Genomic DNA, 11,739 nt, shown 5'->3' with positions numbered 1-11,739 from the left:
TTGGTTGCCTCTTCCCCTGGGGTTCGAGTATCTTCAAGAAACAAGGGTGACACACGTGCAGTGTGCCTCTCGGAGTACCAGCTTTATGCCAGACTTCTTTTTGGTAATGGTAGTGGTGGCAGGAAAGTTGTGTAATTTAATCAGTAAGTAAACACTGAAAACATCATGTTCAGAGTAAAATAAACATAATATGGAGTACAGAATTTGCATGAATTTTTCAGATTCAATAAGAGAGGTTGGCCCTGGCTGGTGTGGCTCAGTGGATTGAGTGCCAGCCTGCAAACCCAAAGGTTGCCGGTTTGATTACCAGTCAGGGCACATGCCTGGGTTGTGGGCCAGGACCCCAGTTGAGGGTGTACGAGAGGTGACCGATCTATGTGTCTCTCCCACATTTATGTTCTCTCCCTCTCTTTCTCCCTTCCTTTCCTTCTCTTAAAAAATAAATAAATAAAATCTTCAAAAAATGATTTAAAAAAATAAGAGGTCCATACAATTTTACATTAGTACTGGCTGTTTGGATCTAGGCTTTCAGATTCTCAGGTACATAAGGTCTTAAAATTATTTAAAAAATTTAAAAATATAGCCCTGGCTGGTGTGGCTCAGTGGATTGAGAGCAGTCTGCAAACCAAAGGGTTGCTGGTTTGATTCCCAGTCTAGGGCACATGCCCGAGTTGTGGGCCAGGTCCCCAGTAGGGGGCATGCGAGAGGCCACCACACATTGATGTTTCTCTTCCTCTCTTTCTCCCTCTCTTCCCCTCTCTCTAAAAATAAATAAATAAAATCTTTAAAAAAAATTAAAAGTATAAATATTGCATGAATATACTTAATATCTTATGGATAAGGGGACAGTTTTCTGACCATGGTCCCCTATCCTAACTTCTCATCTTCCTTCCTCATTAGAAATAATCCCTGTTGTCAGTCTGGTGAGTAGTTTTCCAGACGTTCTGTACATGTTTATGTCCCACAGAAAGTATATAATACTGTGTTTTTCTTTTATATAAATGGTGTCATATTCTACGTGAATATGACATGTTGTGTAATACTTTTTCTATTCATTCATATAGTCAGATCTGTTCATGGTACCATATAGAGCATGCCTTCTCCTTTTTAACTGCTATGTAGTATTCCACCATATGACTGTGCCATTGCTTACTTAATCATGACCTCCATGTTTAAGTGCTTTATTTGTTTTGAATTTTTGTTATTGCAAACAATGCTGAAATGAACATCCTTGTACGTGCCTCTATGTGCACATGTGCAAAAGGTTTCTCTATGGTAGATACTGAGTGGTGGAGCATCTGTGACCTAGTATGTGTGCCTTTAAATTTTTAATGGTATTACCATTAACTTGTGGATTTGAAGAAAAAGAGGTGGACTTGGAGGACTGTATGAACATAAAGTGGTTAAAACTTCAAAGTGGTTGGACTTGAGGAGTTATATCAAGAAACTATCTTTTGCCAGTAGTTTCAGCCGTGCTCTGGAGCAGCAGTCCCCAACCTTTTGGTACCAGGGATAGGTTTTGTGGAAGACAATTTTTCCACAGACGGGACAGGAGGGCAAAAGGCAGAGCTTACGCAGCAATGTCAGTGAACTGGCCAGCTGCTCACCTCCTGCTCTGTTGCCCAGTTACTGATGGGCCACGTATGGGTACCGATCTGTGGCCTGGGGGTTGGGGACCCCTGCTCTGGAGGACTGCACAGCTTTTAGGTCACTTTAAACTGAAGAACAGTCTCATTTACAGGCATAAAACTGTGCAGTTCAACATAATTCAAAACTTTAACATCACCTCCAATTTAAAGTGACGTGAAGAATGGGCAAAACTGCAGATCTTGAGTTTAATTAAATCCTTGCCCTGCTCCTCCTCTGACCCCATTTCTGACTTCTCCCACAAAGGGTTACACCTACCAGTATTCTGGTGTCTTCCGCCCTTCTCTGGCTGCCATCGTTAGCCCGGACAGGCTTGGCCCCGTGAAGTAGGGGAACCACCTTCCTGCTCTCCGGCAGGCGCAGCAAGCCCCTCCTCCTACATCAAGAGTCAAAGTCATGCCCATCTCCCTGGCTCCAAGCATCAGCCACAGCCTCCTAACATATCTATGAAGCTAACATATCTATGCAAAGTGCCTCTCAACTGCTCCATCCACTTCCCCATCCCCCAAGCGATGGCCGTGGGGTTTTGGGGTTTCTCAGCCTACACTCTGCCCTGAACCTCGTTCCACACCCGTTACAAGGTGTTCCGTCCAGTGGGTTACCTGTCCTTCTCATCTCCTATCTGCTGGTCTTCCGTGGCCCCAGCCCCCAAAGCCATTGTCTCTCCGTCCTGGTGCCAAGGCTACAGCTATTTTGTTTCTTTTTTTAACTCTTCAAGCCACAGCTGTATGGTGTTTCCACACCACACTTCTCTACCAGAGCCTTTGTCAAGGTCAAGTTTGTGTTGCTAAATCCAATGGACATGCTTCTGTTTTAATCTTAACCTGTCAGCAGCATTTCACATGGCTGATGTCTGACTTCCTGAAAGCAGTTAGTTTCCCCATTCTTGCTTATCAGCTGTCTCTCTGCCTTGGCCTGCATGCTCCCAGGAGCAGGCTCTGAGACAAGGATTCCAGTACAAGGAGTGTGGTGCAGGGGTCACTGGCCGAGGGGCAAGGCAGGAAAGGCAGCCACCTAAGGGTGCATTTTTTCATTTTCCCCCTTTTTATTGAGGTATAATTGAAACATAAAAATTGTTAGATGGGTCGGTAATGAAGGCTGTGAAAGAATGCACAAAGATAAGAAAGTGCAGAGAGTAAAGGTATTATTTTTATTTTCCCAAGGGAAGGAAAGGGCTGGATGTGGAGATATGCACGGTCACCAGCCCTGAGGGGTTAAGGCTTTGAGTCTTTGTTGGGTAATGGGATAGTTGTAGAGCAGGATGTTTCAGTTGGGCTGCAGCTTGTTTTGATGTTCTCTCTGGGTGCAGGGTCTGGTGGTCAGTTGTGTCCTGGCATGTCCTGTTTTGTGAGTTCCCAGAGCCTGTGCGCCTTTAGGGAGTTTCCGGTAGTTTTTAGTCCCGAGGATAACAATTAGGGTCAGTCATGCTTGGAGGTCTAGCTAGCTCTGGGAAAGAGGGCCTGAGAAAGTGGCTTTTGTCCTATTAAAAATTGCATATATTTAGAGTGTACAGTGTGATGATTTGATATGTGTGTACACTGTGAAATGATCACCCACAATCAAGCTAATCAACATACCCATCATCTCACATAGTCATTATTTTTCCTGTGGTGAGAACACTTAAGACCTACTCTTAGAATGTTTCAAGTATACAACATAGTATTATTAACTACTGCCACCATGCTATACATTAAATCTCTAGAATTTATTCAGCCTTTGTAACTTTGTACGAAGGGCACGCTATTAAGCCAGTTACTTCAGGGAGTGACTAGACCTTAATCCAGAGGGGGAACTCTAGGAAATGCTGAAAAATACATATCTCTGAATTATCCCACTTAAGGTGCAAGTAAACTGGGGTATTTATATAGCAACTTCTGAAAGCAGTTGGTTGAGAGCTACTTTGGGAGCAGAGTGACACTTCCGGCTTTATGGGTTATGGGCTTAGCAGCCATCTGGAGCTTGACCTGCGGGGTCTGAAGGTGTTAGTATCTGAGGGATTTGAGAGCAGGGTGCTGACAGTGTCTGTTATATGCCCCAGATAGAATGTGAGGTACATGAGGGCAGGGACTTTGTATATTTTGCTTATTTCTAGATCCCTAATGCCTGACACATAATAGTTGCTCAATACATAATATTTTAATGAACAAATGAATAAGGAATTTATGAATTCAATTGTAAGGGTTCAGAAAGAGTCTAAGCAAACTAAAGCAATAGATATTGTGGAAGTGAAATGCTTTAGGTAAAGGAGCAAGGAGAATCTTTACAATAGTAAAGAGGAACTTAAGAATGATTTAGTTTAGCATAATTATGGAATGCAAGTAAAATGATACGAAATCACTGGGTCCTTAATACTTCCACTGAGCTGCTGAATACCCAACTCTGGAGTCCCCCTTTGGTCTTATTCTGTGATGTGGCTCATTGGCTATTTCTTGACTTGGGATCTCTATTATTTGTAGCCCAAAGCACCCAAAAGATATAAAAAACATGGTATATAATTACATAGCTTTTGTGCCCCTCAGTTTCTTCATCTACAAAATGGGAATGATATCTTCTTCATGGGATTTCTTTGAAGGTTTAGATGAGTTAACACATGCAGAGCACTTACTACTGACACAGAGTAAATGCTCAATCAATGTCAGTTGTTATTAGTATTTTATTATTATTATTTTAAAGTATTTTACATGTTATTATACTATGTGTTAACTCATCTATGGGCTTAAAATGTCAATTTTCAAAATTAAGCATTTTTAGTTGTATTTTTGACATTTTCTATATTTTACCTTAGTGTATCATGATCGGAGATTATGGCATGTATGATTTCTGCCATTTTGGGGCATAAGGCTAAAACTGTTTTTGTAAAATGTGCTTAAATTCTTAAAAAAATTTATTTTATTTCTAAAAGTTAATCTTTGACATATATCTATTAATGCTATCTTATTTGTTGTGTTGTTCAGATAACTAAATCACAATTTGTCTTCAATTTTTACTGAGGAAAAGAGTAAAGAAATAAAAGGGAGTCATATAGTTAAGCTGCTAAATTACTAAAATCCAATAGGTTAAGGCATGAGGAAATGATATCATTTCTTTGCTAACTAGCTTGGGAACTTAAACTCTTGAACTTTCCAGTCCTATGTCATTCCCTGGATATACTTGAGTTCATTATGTGTCAATACCCATATTTACACCAGACCTCCAGATAATCCTCTGATTATCCCCTGAGGGACTCCTGAATCCAGGCCACTTAACATCGCCCCAACACATCCATCACCCAGACTACTGAATGTGACCAGACCTCCTGGTGCTCATCTTCTAAGCCACCTGGCATCGATTGTCCAGACATCTCAGCATATGACTGTTAACTATCCTGGACCAATTGTAGTCCTAAGAATGCAGGACTGATTATTCTTAAGAATGCATTTTTTTTTTTTTTTTTTGCATTGTACTAGAATGGAATGGACCACCTCAGTAGCTTCTGAGGCTAATAGCATTTCTATCACCACAGTTACTTTAGCAAATCTGATTCCCCTCACTTTTGCAATATCATGTAGAGTTAGTGACTGGATTTGCACAAGAATGCACTTTTTATTATCAGAACTCTTAACTTTTCTTTCTTTTTTGGAACAGTTCTTGGTTTATTTCTAGCCATGTTCCTAGTTTGCAAACTCTAAGACCCTTGAAAAAATCTTTATCATTTATTTCTAAGAAAGCCTTCAGACATTTTTTTTTTTTTTTTAGTTTATTTGACATCACTTTCTAAATCTGTCTAACATCCACCTTTCCTTTCTATGTTCTAACTGAACATCAGTGCCACCTTTACTCAAATTCCAGTTTGTTTCTAGACTCAGTGCCTTACCTCTGAGACCTTTCTTCTACCCCTAAAATAATTTTCATTATCAAAATTCTGGAAAGAGACCCCCAGCCCGTGGCTTTCTTAACCTCACTGGTGGGCCCCTTTTAAAACCGCATTTCCTCTTGCTCTGTCTGTGAGCAGGAAATGTCTACAAACAGATCTTCCTTCCTTCTCTCTAGAGGCTATCAAGAACCAGCCTTTGTCCCTCTCTTCACCATGGCCCTAGCATTCAACTTTTGGCCACATTATTGCTCCAGTTTTATGTTGCAATGCTTTGTATACTTTTCTACATGCAGGTTAAATTTTTTAGAGCTAAAGGCACTATGGAGCAATCCGCTACTGCTTATCTAGGTTTCGTTGGCATTTTTATGACCAGGGAAAGGAGTTTTCAAAGTGAACAAAAGAGCGAAGAGCTAGTTCTGCAGTAATATCTTTGGTCCTTCTCTCCACTATTTCCTTCTTTTTTTACCCATTCTTTGCTTCTCAGATCAGTGTAAAGCATTCTTTTACTTGTCCAGAGCTGAAATGCAAGTTCTTTATTTATTCAATCAACATTTGCTAAACTCCTTTTAATGTGGCATGTACCATTCTGTCTTGGGAATATACATTTGGATAATTCAAAACTGTTGCCTTCAATAAGCTATAATGGAAGAAATAACCACATAAACATTAATGGGTTTAGAGTGTGAGAACTTTTAATAGAGCTATGTGCGAGAGAGCCCGGGTCTGAATAGGAAATCAGGGCAGGCTTCTCAGATAATGTGACGGCTTGAGTTGGCACTTGGAGAGCAATTTGGAGTTTTTAAAAATTACAAAGAGATGTAGAAGACATTCCAGACGTGTTCATTTGTAGGTTGTATTAACTATCATAACAAATTACCCAAACATAATGCCTTAAAACAGCAATAATCATTGTCAGTGGAAATGCAAAATTGTGCAGCCACTGTGGAAGATGGTTTGGCAGTTTCTTACAAAACTAAACATGCTCTTATTGTATAATTTAGCAATTATGCTCCTTGGTATTTATCCAAAGGAGCCAAGAAGTAGGTCCACACAAAACCCCAGACATAGATGTTTATAGCAGCTTTATTCATAATTGCTAAAATCTGGAAGCAGTCAAGATATCCTTTAATAGGTGGGTGGACGAATACACTGTGGCCGATCCAGACAAGAGAATATTTGTCAGTACTCAAAGGAAATGAGTTATCAAACCATGAAACAACATGAAGGAAACGTAAACACATACTGTTAAGTGAAAGAATCTAGTCTGAAAAGGCTACATACTGTATGATTCCAGCTATATGATGCTCTGGAAAAGGCAACACTATGAAGACAGCGAATATGTTACTTTGGTGGAAGATGTTAAAATTGGGAAAGTCTATGCTAGTGATTTTCAACCAGTGTGCTGCAAGAATTTTTAAAACATGTTATACCTGAATATTTAGTAAGGGGCACTGATCCTTTTTCCCTTGGATTGTCAAATAAAAAAGTGACAATAGCCAACACAACAATAGCTGTCTGGTGTGAATAAATCAGTTATGCTTATTTTTTTGTCAGATTGGCAAAAATATAATTTATTTTTTAGTTTGCTGCAGAATTTTGGTAATTAGTTTATGTGCACCATTAGGTGAAAAAGGTTGAAAATCACTGGGCTATGCATATGTGGGAGTAGGAAGTATATGGGAAATCTCTCCCTCAAGTTTGCTGTAAACTTAAAACTGCTCTAAAGAATTATCTATACTGTACTTGCTCTGGCCAGTGTGGTTAGTTGGTTGGAGTGTCAGCCCATATACCAAGAAGTTGGGGCTTTGATTCCCAGTCAGGGCACATACCTAGGTTGTGGGTTCGATCCCTGGTTGGGGCGCATATGGGAAGCAACCAATCAATGTTTCTCTTTCTTTCTCTCAAGTCAATAAACACATTTAAAAAATTAAAAATTGCCTATACTAAAACCCCAAACAAACTGCCCTGGCTGGTGTGGCTCAGTGGACTAAATGCCGGCCTGTGAGCCGAAGGGTTGCTGGTTTGATTCCTGGTCTGGGCACATGCCTGGGTTGAGGCGCTGGGTCCCCGGCAGGAGGTGGGGGCGGTGGCGCATGAGAGGCAACCACACATCGATGTTTCTCTCCCTCTCTTTCTCCTTCCCTTCCCCTCTCTCTAAAAATAAATAAATAAAATCTTTAAAAAGCCCCCAAACAAACAAAACCTAAGAATAATTATTTTTCAGCTCCCATGATTTCTCTGGGTCAGGAAATTGGGGATGGTGTGGCTGAGCAGTCTGACTCAGTGTCTTTCATGATGAGGCTGTGGTCAGATGTCAGCTGGGGCTGTAGTCATCTGAAGGCTTGACTTTGAGGGATCAACTTCCAAAGTAGCTCACTCACACAGAGGATGAATTAGTGCTGGCTATTGGTGGGAGGCCTCAGTTCTCCACGAGTAGCTCTTTACAAGGTAGCTAGAGTGTCCTCACAGCATGATGAGTGGCTTCCTCCAGCCTCCAAAGAGAGCAATCCAAGGGAGCAAGGCAGATGCTGCAAAGCGTTTCAAACTCTAGTCTTAGAGATCACACATCCTTCACCTCTGCTGTATACTAGCGGTCATGCAGGCCAGCCATGATACAATGAGGAGGGGGACTACCCAAAGGTATGATTATTCAGAAAGGAATATCATTAGAGGCCATCCTTGATGCTGGCTACCACATAGGCCATGCTAAATGTAACTGATATAGTGTGCTTGCGTTATCAGTGGTTAGGCATAAAGCTGAAAGTTATTTATGGACTAAATTGTCAGGAGCTAAGGAGTTTGGATTTCAACAATTGGTGACAGGGGAATGTTGAAAGATTTTTGAGAAGAAACCTAGAGTGGTGAACTGTCTCTTATTCAAATTTGGCAGCAAAAGCTGTCCAATATGTTTAAATAACATATTGGTTGGCCTTGATGTTCTCTGCTTTTTCTTTGGGGCATGTGAAACCACATGTAGATTTACACATATCACATTCTGTCTTTTTGTTTTGGACTGATTTTTGGAAACAGTCTGTGTCATATGTCAGCTTGAACTTTTTTTTTTGTGCTTAATATCTTTATTGAGATGCACTATATTCATGTTTTTTACATGTAGATCTAACCCATTCATTTAAAAATATAATTTATTAGTTATGCTATTATAGTCCCAATTTTTCCCCCTTTGCCCCTCCCTCCCAACTAGTATCCCCATTCCCTCCAGCAATCCACTTCCCTTAGTTCATGTCCATGGATCATGCATATAAGTTCTTTGGCTTCTCCATTTCCTGTACTATTCTTAACATCCTGTCTATTTTGTACCTATCAATTATACTTCTTATTCCCTGCACCTTTACCCCCATTCTTCTCCTTCCCCCTGCCAGCTGATAACTCTCTGAATGATGTCCATACCTATGTTTCTGTTCCTGTTCTGGTTGATTGCTTAGTTTGTTTTTTATGTTCAGTTGTTGGTAGTTGTGAGTTTGTTGCCCTTTTAATTGTTCATAGTTTTGATCTTCTTCTTCTTCTTAAATAAGTCTCTTTAACATGTAATAATTTAACAGGTAATAATTTAACAGGTAATAATGGCTTGGTGATGATGAACTCCTTTAGCTTTACCTTGTCTAGGAAACACTTTTTTTGCCCTTCCATTCTAAATGATAGCTTTTCTGGATAGAGTAAGTTAGGTTGTAGGTCCTTGCTTTTCATCCCTTTGACTACTTCTTAACAGTTGCTTCTAGCCTGCAAAGTTTCTTTTGAGAGATCAGCTGATAGTCTTATGGGAACTCCTTTGTAAGTAACTCTCTGCTTTTCTTTTGCTGCTTTTAAGATTCTCTCTTTATCTTTAACCTTTGGCATTTTAATTATGGTGTATCATGGTGCAGCCCTTTTTGGGTCCAACTTATTTGGGGCTTTCTGCACTTCCTGGACTTGTATGTGTATTTCCTTCACCAAATTAAGGAAGTTTTCTTTCATTATTTTTTCAATTTCTTGCTCTTCCTCTTCTCCTTCAGGCATCTCTATGATTTGGATGTTCGTCTGTTTGGAGATATCCCAAGGGTCCTTATACTATCTTTGTTTTTTTGAATTCTTTCTTTTTCTTGCTGTTCTGGTTGAATGTTTATTTCTTTCTTATGTTTCAAATTGTTGATCTGAATATTGGCTTCATCTCCTCCACTGTTAGTTCTCCACTGTTGTAGATTTTTCTTATTTCATGTAACACAAACTACATTTCTTCCTGGGTCTTTCTTATGCTATTGCCATACTCAATGAGTTTTTTGAGCATCCTGATCACCAGTGTTTTGAATTCTGTATCTGATAAGTTGGCTATCTCCATTTCATTTAGTTCTTTTTCTGTCTTTTTTTTTTCTCCTGTTCTTTCACTTGGGCCATATGTCTTCACCTCCTCAATCTGGCAGCCTTCCTCTGTTTGTTTCTGTGTATTAGGTAGAACTGCTTTGATTCCCTGTCTAGTAGTGTAGTCTTAGTAGTCTTACTCTGGTATATTGTAGAAAAGGCACCTGTAAATTGTGTGAGGCAGAGCCTTAGGTAATCTCTAGGGTAGGGCAACCTACTTCACCACTTTGTGGCTCTGTGTATGGGGAGGGTTTGGAGTGGGAACGGTACTGCTGCCTGGCTTCTGGAGGTTTGCCCGGCACTTGTCCTTTTTCAAGTCACTGCACTTATTCCCCATATGTGACTGGTGCCCTTCTAGCTGTTGCCCTGGTCCTGAATCCCAGAAGGGGTGAGTCTGTTTAAGTTCTAAGTCCATGCAGGCTCTTTAAGCAGGGTCTCCTGAAGATCTGGTAGTTTCTTCTGCCGCCCCAACCCCCACCGATTTTTACAGCAAGAAATTATAGGGATTTATCTTCCTGGGGCTGTGTGGTCTGACCTGGGGCTGGGATCCCTTGTCCCCAAGGTATACCTGCTGATTTTTATCCACCACACACGAATATGGGATCACCTCTTCTGCTGCCTGTCCACATCACACATGTCTTCTGCACGTCTCCTGCGATCTCTATATCTCTGCCCCTCCTACCTGTCTGGATGAATGTGGCTTCTTTAAATCCTTGGTTGTCTCAGACCTCCCTACGTCTTGATTTTCTTATGGTTCTGGGTGTTATTTGTTTTGAGATCTAGTTGTAATTGTAATTTCTTCTGTAGTTGTGTGAAGAGGTGAAGCAGTTTTAACTACGCCTCCATCTTGACTGGAAGTGAACATTCTTTCACTATGTAAAACTTAATATCTCTATCAGCTGGGATACTTGGGCTGCAAGTAAAAATATTTAACTCAAAATGACTTACATAATAAATAGCATTTATTGGTCATGCAACTGAAAAGTCCAGAGATACATAGGATTTCAGATGTGGTTTGATCCAGAGCAGCAAAAATTGTTGTAGTGGCTCCAGATTTTATTTTACATTACATTGGAAGAGGAAAACATCTTAGTCCTCAGTTCCACTTTGATTGATCTGGCTTAGGTCACATGTGTATGCCTGAACAAATCACTGAAGTCAGGGGTATGGAATACATGGATTATCTTAGCTTAGTTCAGATGCTGTATCCTTGGAGCTGAGGGTAAAGTTAAATTTTTTCCAAAGAACATAATCTTCCAAATGGAAATTGAGAATATTTTTGGAAGAGGGAAATTAAATGCTGGGGGCAACCACAAGTGTCCAAAACAAATGTAAACATATAATGTAGTTCATTTAAACAACACTTACTGAGCTCTATCCAAATACAGTGTTGAGCTCTGGGCTGGAGCCAACATGACATAGTCCCTGTTTTCATGGAGGCTAGTATATTATCCCTTCAGAATATAAACTCTGAGGGTCAGGATTTTTCCTCTCTTGTTCACGCCTGCATTCTCAGAGCCTGGAATAGCACCTGACACACAGTAGGCACCCAGTAAACATTTGTTAAATGAATAGTCTGGAGGAAAGGTAGGCATGTACATAATTCACCATGCCACCTCTTTTCTGGTCTATTTCTGGCTTTTAGGGACTTTGAGGGGCTGGGGCTATGATCTGCTCTTTTATTCCTCCTCCTTCTCTTCCCTCTTCTGATTGTAACTCCTCCAGGGTGGCATATTGGGAGGAAAGAGAGATGGCAGAGTATCCCTCAGGTGCCTGGCTGCCCAATGGTGGTCAGCGGTGCCCCTAGTCTCGCTCTGGTGTGGGTTGGGTCTATCTCTTGCTTGTGGTCCTCAGGATCTGAAGTGCAAGGTGTTTCTGAGGGTTGT

At 40.6% G+C, this 11,739-nt stretch overlaps 1 non-coding gene across 1 annotated transcript; it reads right to left on the bottom strand.

The window, feature by feature from the left end:
- Positions 1-5,082: 5,082 nt before the first annotated feature.
- Positions 5,083-5,216, bottom strand: LOC129078152 (small nucleolar RNA SNORA66). The gene has a single exon (XR_008529938.1). It is a non-coding gene; the product is annotated as a small nucleolar RNA SNORA66 (small nucleolar RNA).
- Positions 5,217-11,739: the final 6,523 nt, after the last annotated feature.

The sequence above is a fragment of the Pteronotus mesoamericanus genome, unplaced genomic scaffold (genome assembly GCF_021234165.1).
Source record: "Pteronotus mesoamericanus isolate MK-2021 breed Mesoamerican mustached bat unplaced genomic scaffold, CSHL_Meso_final contig_72, whole genome shotgun sequence".
Classification (NCBI taxonomy): Eukaryota; Metazoa; Chordata; class Mammalia; order Chiroptera; family Mormoopidae; genus Pteronotus; species Pteronotus mesoamericanus.
This window is presented reverse-complemented; position numbering and strand designations above follow the sequence as displayed.